Here is a 7,573-nt window from a genome sequence, read left to right on the forward strand (position 1 = left end):
AGTGGCCAAGGTAGCACTCAGAACCAAGGCGTAGGAGCCCGGATTCGGCATCACCTCTGGGTGATCAGCTCTGCTCCAACTGATAGGCTTCTCGGACCAATGCATAAACTCCGGAGTATGTGATGCTACTGCATTTACTTCTTGCTGCTGCAACCATCTGCTGCGTCAATCATCAGCCATACTGGTGAACACCTCATAAGCTCCATGTTCTTCGGGGTATTCATCTTGTACGGCGCCGACTGGCCTGGCCGCCGGCTGCTGGGGCGGCTGTGGAGGCGGCGGCCCAGCAGGCAAAGGAGGAAGGAGGCCATCTCCCTTGGCGATTCTAGTGAGCCAGTGGCATTTCCGGGTGGTATGGTTTGACGGCTTCGCGCTGTTGTGGAACTTGCAGGAACCATCCAAAGTCTGCTCGTAAGAGAAGGCCGGCAACCAGTTTGACTTGCCGCCTTTCTGCCGCTTCACCGGAGGCCGCCCCTCAGGCTGTTGGTCTTCGACTGTCGCAACCTGCCGACTGCTGGAAGTCGGGTGCGGGGCCTTGCGCTTGTGATCATTCTGCTGCTGTCACCGACTGGTATCTCCAGCCGGAGTTCTGGGAGATTGAGGGGCCACTTTGCTAGTCGCACTAACTTGGATCTCTGTCTTCATGGAGGAGTCGGCTGTAGCATACTTGTCTGCTATGACCAGCAACTCGTCGAGGGTCTCTGGCTCGTCGCAGAGGAGCCTGTGCTTGAAGAGGGTGCCTTCTCTGCACCCGGCGGTGAAGTACTCGATAGCCTGCACCTCGTGCACGCCCTCGCAGGAGTTCCGAAGCTCGCCCCATCGCGTGAGGTAGTCGCGAGTCGACTCGTCTTGGCCTTGCATGCACAAGGAGAGCTGGCGCGGCTTGGGGGGTCGCTTGTACGTGCTTGTGGAGTTGTGGATGAAAGCTTCGGTGAAGTCGACCCAACTGTTGATGCTGCGAGGCTTCAAACTATTCAACCATGTCCGGGCCGTGCCCTGGAGCATGAGCAGAACGTACTTCACGGTGACGCTCTTGTTGCCGTTCGCTATGTTGACGGCCGTGGAGTAGTCAACTAGCCAATCTTCCGGCTTCACGGAGCCGGTGTATTTGGGCGTGTCTTGGGGGAGTGTGAACCCTTTGGGAAAGGGCTCGTCTTGAATGCGGGGCCCGAAGCAGGGCGGGCCCAGCTCATCTTCTTCTTCCAGTGCCAGAGATCGGTGGAGTCGGTCGATCCGGAGGCGGGCGTCGTTCTCTCCGACTCCCTCTCGATGGCCGAGGCGGTCGCCGAGAGTTGGATGCTCAACAGGCGGCGGGGAGACTCGTTTTTCTCTTCGTGGTGGGGGAGGCAGGTAGTCACCCTGTCGTTCCACTGCTCTTGGGCAGCCGTCTTGGTCGCGCTCGATGGTGATGTGAGTCCGACTGTGGCTGACAGCCGGATCCTTCTCTCTTCTTCCGCGGACTCCGCCAGTCGGCATCCGAGACGTCGCGCCTTGATCTCGGCGGGGAGGTAGGTCGTCATTTTGTCGTTGCGGCGCCTCCGTGCGGCAGCCGGCTTCGTTCTGTGCGGCGGCCGCTTTGAGGAGTCGCTGGACTCGCTCGGTCATCAAGCGGTGCTCTTCGCCTTCGAAGTTGTCTAGTTCGTCTGCGGCCACCTGGGTGGCGCGGATGTTCTCCGCGGGCGTGGCATATACGGGGCGATCGGCCCCGAATAGGTTGGCGATGGCCGCGCCGCGTTGTCGGACCGCGCCTAGGCGGCTAGGCCCAGTCGGCGCTGGCGAGCCACCCACAGTGCGATCCATCTCACGTTGGTAGGCCTCCGACAAGCGTCTCATGCTTGCCTGCTTCTTCGCGCCTTCGACGAGCTGAAGGCGGCGTGCCTCTAGCGTCTCAGCGTCGGCGTCCTCCAGAATGGGCGCCGTCAGGTCTCGCAGAGCCGCGTCGAGTGGGTCATGAGCTCCTTCACCGGAGTGCTCGCCATGGCTAATGACGAGCACTTCCGTGATGGCGCTTCCGCCGCTCTCCTCGCGAGGGAGCGGCTCGTCATAGATCACCACATTGGAGGGGAACGTGTCGAGCGACACGCTGTCGGAGTCGACCAGCATCGGGTCGGTGGAGCCTACGGACTCCAAGTCCACGGCAGGCTCGCCGACGACGTGGAGATGGTCGAGGAGGCCCGCGAGGAGGCTTTTGGGGCCGCCCGTGCCCGCATCGGATGCAGGCTCGTCGGAGATGCTAACCTCGCCGAGAAGGTCAGCGAGGCAGCTCGCTGCGCAGGCGTCGTTGGCGCTTTGCAGCGCGTCGGGGCAAGCGCCATCGGGCGTGCCGGGCTGGCTACGTTCACGGGGAAGGTAAAGGGTTCCCATCCAAAGCAGGTCTCCGGACGACGGTGCACCTCGCCCCATGGTGGGCGCCAAATGTCGGGGGTTGGGTGCGACATATGCCAAAGGATGGCTTATCATGGTGGGAGCGAGTAGAACATCGCCGGTGCCAGGAAGCGGGATTAGGCAAAGGCATGCACGCCGGCGAATCTTACCCAGCTTCGGGGCTTTCCGGGGAGATAACACCCCTACTGCTGCTCTGCGGGGTCTCCGCATGATCACTAAGGCGTAGTGACTACAAGGTTGCTCCTAGAGCTGTATTCAGGAGGTAGAAGGGGGCAAGGCTAGCTTTCTTCCTCCTATGTGATCTGGTCTAAGGCTAATGGATGCGAACCCTTTGCATGGGTGCCCCGGAGGGTTTATATAGGCCTACCCCCCGGGGGTACAATGGTAATCCGGCTGGGCGCGGGTCCCAGCCGTCTGTCTCACAGGTCGCCGTCTTCTCCGCCGACTGCTGGGGCCCGCCGACTTGCGGGCCCCGCCGGCGAGTCCGGCACTGTAGCCGTGCTTCTGATGACGCAGGCTTGGTCATTGGGTCGTGGCAACAGTGCCGCCGTCTATCGGGCGATCACTGTCGTTACTCCCCGTCTTGTCTGGTTAATGGCGCGTGGGACCCGTGGGAGAGGCTGGCCGACTCTGGGGAGCCGACTCCCACGGGGCCGCCTTCGGGGCGTATCCGCCGTCTTCTATGCTCTCACTGACTGGCGGGTCCGCCGTCTCTGAGCCGTACAGGTAGGCCATCATGGCCACAGTGCGCCGCGCACTGTGGCTGAGGTCAGGGCTGGCATGGCAACAGTGCCGGGCCACGCCGGAGATCTCCGGCGGTACGGCTCACTGTAGCCATGCTGGCCCTTCGCAAGTAGGAGGTGACGGCCACGCCGTGGTCGTACCCGCCTCGCCTATCGCAACGAGTGCGGAGTCGTGGGCCGACTCTCCATAGCCGGCTCCTCTGGGAGTCATCATCTGAGACTCGGCTCATCTGGGAGTCGTCATCTAAGACTCGGCTCATCTGGGAGTCGTCATCTGAGACTCGGCTCATCTGAGAGTTGCCATCTGAGACTCGGCTCATCTGAGAGTCACTATCTGAGTCACGGCTCATCTGGGAGTCGCCATCTGAGACTCGGCTTGTCTGGGAGTCGCTATCTGAGACTCGGCTTTGAGGGGCGCGGCCTGCCCCGATGTTTTGAAAGGTTCTGGGGCTCGGGTTAGCCTACCTGTGGCCCATTACTTCGACATGGAGCCAGTGCGCCCGCGGACCAGAGGTAGAAGTGAGGCTAGGCCTTTCAACACACCCAAAAAACCCTGAGCTCAAATCATCAGCAGGAAAAAACCCATAGCGAGAATGTTCTCTGTATCCGCCGAAACTGACACTTGCATTTCATCAGTAGTCAATTGAGTTGAAGCAGAATGTTTGTGGACGTAAATATTCAGGAACCTCCACATCAGCAGCAATTTAACTTAAGCACTTAGAAACTTCCTGGCATCATTAAACTGATGAAGTTGTTTCTCCAGCATGTACATCCTTCCGTTTCTTAAAATATCAGATTTCATTGTGGAAAAGAGCATCTTTTGGCCCTTCGGCTTGTTGCAGTTTATCTTCAGTTTGCCGCAATAGAAAAGGTGACTCGCAGGCGCAGACGACTCCGCAAGGGCAGGGGTACTCAGGAAGAGTCCCAACACGGACGGACGTGGAAGAGGCCGGCGAGGTCTGATGGCAACCCGGACGGGAGGCGACTCCAGGCCGGTTGGCGCGGCGGCTTGCAATAGCGGCTCTAGGCTGGTCGGCGCTGGTCGGCTCTCCGCAAGGGTGAGACGGCGGCGGAGGCGCGAAGCGCCGTGCAGCTCGACAAAGTGGCTCGGGGCAGCGGCGGGGTTGGCCTGGCGCAGTCGAGGGCTCAATGCCGTGGACTAGAACCACGGGCGCGAGCTCGCGCATGGCCGAGAAAACCCGCAGTGATATGACTCAAGACCAGAACAAAATGCAAAAATGGCGGCTTATAGTGGACGGCTCAACGGCAACGGTGACTCGCCGGTGGTTCCGCAGAAGTGGAGCGAAGCAGCGGCGTCCACTTGGCGCGCCGGTGGAGGTTTAGAATAGAGGTGACCCAGCGCTCTGGAAGAGATGCGTTGGCGACTTGGAGCGTGGCAGCTCGACGCAGAGACGATGGTCACCTGGAGTCGGCGGGGAGGTACCTCGGCGAGGCAAGGCCGAGGCCAGAACGGCTCACGGCGCGGGTCTGCAGCGCCGCGGGCGCACGGCTTTGGGCGCGCGAGGGCGGCGACTCGATGTGGCACGGCAAGGGCCGCGGTGATAGCGGTGGCGGCTCAGGCAGGTTGCCCGGCGGAGGCGACTCGACGGCTGGCGCGTCGAGGTCGCCCCGAAGATGAAGCGCCGGGTCACCAGCGGTAGAGGCTGAAGCGGAGGGACGAGCCAGCAGCGGCCTTCGGTCAACGGCGGCTGATGGAGCGAGGCGGACGACGACAGCGGAGCGGGTCTGGTCACCGCGAGATTGGAAACGGCTTGGAGTTGTCGTGCGTCCATGATCAAATCTTCCTCCGAATCTGATGGATCAATGGATGGATCACCTTTGCCTTCACGTCTGGAACCAGCAGTACTAGTTTTCCTTCATGTGGGTACTAAATCAGCCATTAATATGAAGTACGCTGATCTAATTTGATGTTTTGGCGCAGTGCGTAGCCGCAATACCAAGGTAGCATGCAATCTCGAGACTAGAAGCTAATCTGCGACGATGCAATTTTTCTTCACACGCGCCGGCTCTCTAGTATAAAGCGGCAATAGAACAGCCAAGAACTCTGAGTCGGTCTCGGTTTCGCCGGATCACATGGCCACTGTTCCAGCGGAAATCAACTTCAATCGGACCGACGAATCAATAGTCACATGCGGTGGCGCGCACGGAACCCTAGCTTCTTTCGATCTAAAAACTCCTACTGGCTGCTCCAAAATTAATCACGGTCATAAAACAATGAATTTGGCGGCTCTTTCCTCATCTAATGAAGTCGCGAGCTTCTTGATTCCTGTGAGAGATCCCTTCAAGAACTCAACACCACCGTGCGCAGGCTCCACGGTGGGCGCCAACTCTCGTGGAATTGTCACGGCAGATGTCCTTAGTGTGAGGACTTAGTCGCGAGGCCAACGCATTTATGAGGTAGCTTGAGAAGGGTTGGGCGGAATCGAGAGACGCAACACAAGACAAGGATTTAGATAGCTTCGGGCCCCGGGAAATATCATCCGGTAATAACCCTACATGCTGTTTGTGGCTAGGTCTCATTATGATCACAAGGGAGTCGCCGGTAAGCCGGATCTCTTTAGTTAGGTCTAGCCCTAGAGATTGTTTCTTGCCTCCCCCCTCTTGGGGAGCCCTGCCCCTCCTTATATAAGTTAGAGGGGCGGGTTACATGTGGAGTCCTAGTAGGACTAGGACTAGTCTATCTTTTCTTACAAGTTGAATACAAGTTCGGGTCTTGCTTCCTTGTAAAGGAAATATTCATCATCCCTTTCCTCTTAAGACGGGCCAACATAACATGAGCCGGCCTTCTAGGCCTTGGGCCTAGTCTTCTATCTGACTCGCCGTTAGGGCCATCCGTGAGTCGCCAGCTCGTGAGTCGTCTGATCGATGAGCCGCCAGACCCGTGAGTCGCCAGTCTTCCAGCGGGTCATCGGTGAAGCGCCAAGTCTGGCCGGGTCATACTTCCGGCCGGGTCATACCGCGGGGTATATCCCCGACAAAGAAGATGAAAGATATTCTACGTGTGCAAGCTTGTTCCCGGGTAGAGTGGTGTTATTTGCTGGGTGCTAGGGTGGAATGCTAGTTGGGGATGGATTTGGATTCAGGAGCTGTGATTCGACAAAGACAGATATATGGCTCCCTCTCAGAACCGGAACCAGCGTGCAAGCCTCCTGGCTGGTGGTATATATGTAGGACGCGACCTGGCCATCGAGTCAAGCCCTCCCAAAATACACGACGGTGGCGCGCCAGTCGGAACTCAGAATATGGTACGCTACTCGGCGGGAAAGCGAGATGGCTGAGCCGGAGGCGTACAGGACGGAGACAGAGTCTCTGACGGACACCGACACAACGACGGCAGAGATGGAGTCTCACACGACGACGACGGACACAGACACCTCGGAGGCAGGGACGGAGTCAGACACGACGGACACGGACAGCAGCGTGCCGGAGCTGACACGGGAGGAGATGCTGCGGCTGTGTCACGCCCAATATGCGACCCTATCCAAAAGGAACTCAAAGGTCCCACCAAGGATAGACCCGCATATTGAAACGCTTTTTCAAGGTGGATATCATTACATCAACATTACATAATAGATAGGGATACATACAAAAGGCATACAATGCCACATGGATACAATATCACAATACATAAGAGCATCATCCGACTACGGATGGAACATAAACAGAAACTCAAACGACATCCACCCTGCTATCCCAGGCTGCCGACCTGGAACCTATCCCCTGATCGAAGAAGCAGGAGAAGAACTCCAATACAAGCAAACATCGCTCTCACGTCAAGATCATCGTGAAACCTGTACCTGCAACTGTTGTTGTAGTAATCTGTGAGCTACGAGGACTCAGCAATCCCATTACCATGGGTATCAAGACTAGCAAAGCTTAAAGGGAAAGGAAGGGGTAAAGTGGTGAGGCTGCAGCAGCGACTAAGCATATATGGTGGCTAACATACACAAATAAGAGCGAGAAGAGAGCAAAATGAACGGTCGTGAAGCTAGCAATGATCAAGAAGTGATCCTGAACTCCTACTTACGTCAAACATAACCCAGAAACCGTGTTCACTTCCCGGACTCCGCCAAAAAGAGACCATCACGGCTACACACACGGTTGATGCGTTTTAATTCAGATCTGGTGTCAAGTTATCTACAACCGGACATTAACCGCAGGTACGGCTTTCGAAAGATTATACCCTGCATGGGTGTCCCAACTTAGCCCATGATAAGCTCTCGCGATCAATGAAGGATATACCTTCTCCCAGGAAGACCCGATCAGACTCGGAATCCCGGTTTACAAGACATTTCGATAATGGTAAAACAAGACCAGCAAAGCCGCCCGATGCGCCGACAATCCTGATAGGAGCTGCACATATCTCGTTCTCAGGGCAACACCGGATGAGACAGGCTACGAGTAAAACCAGACCTCGAGTTGCC

The sequence above is a fragment of the Triticum aestivum genome, chromosome 2B, assembly GCF_018294505.1.
Source record: "Triticum aestivum cultivar Chinese Spring chromosome 2B, IWGSC CS RefSeq v2.1, whole genome shotgun sequence".
Lineage (NCBI taxonomy): Eukaryota > Viridiplantae > Streptophyta > Magnoliopsida > Poales > Poaceae > Triticum > Triticum aestivum.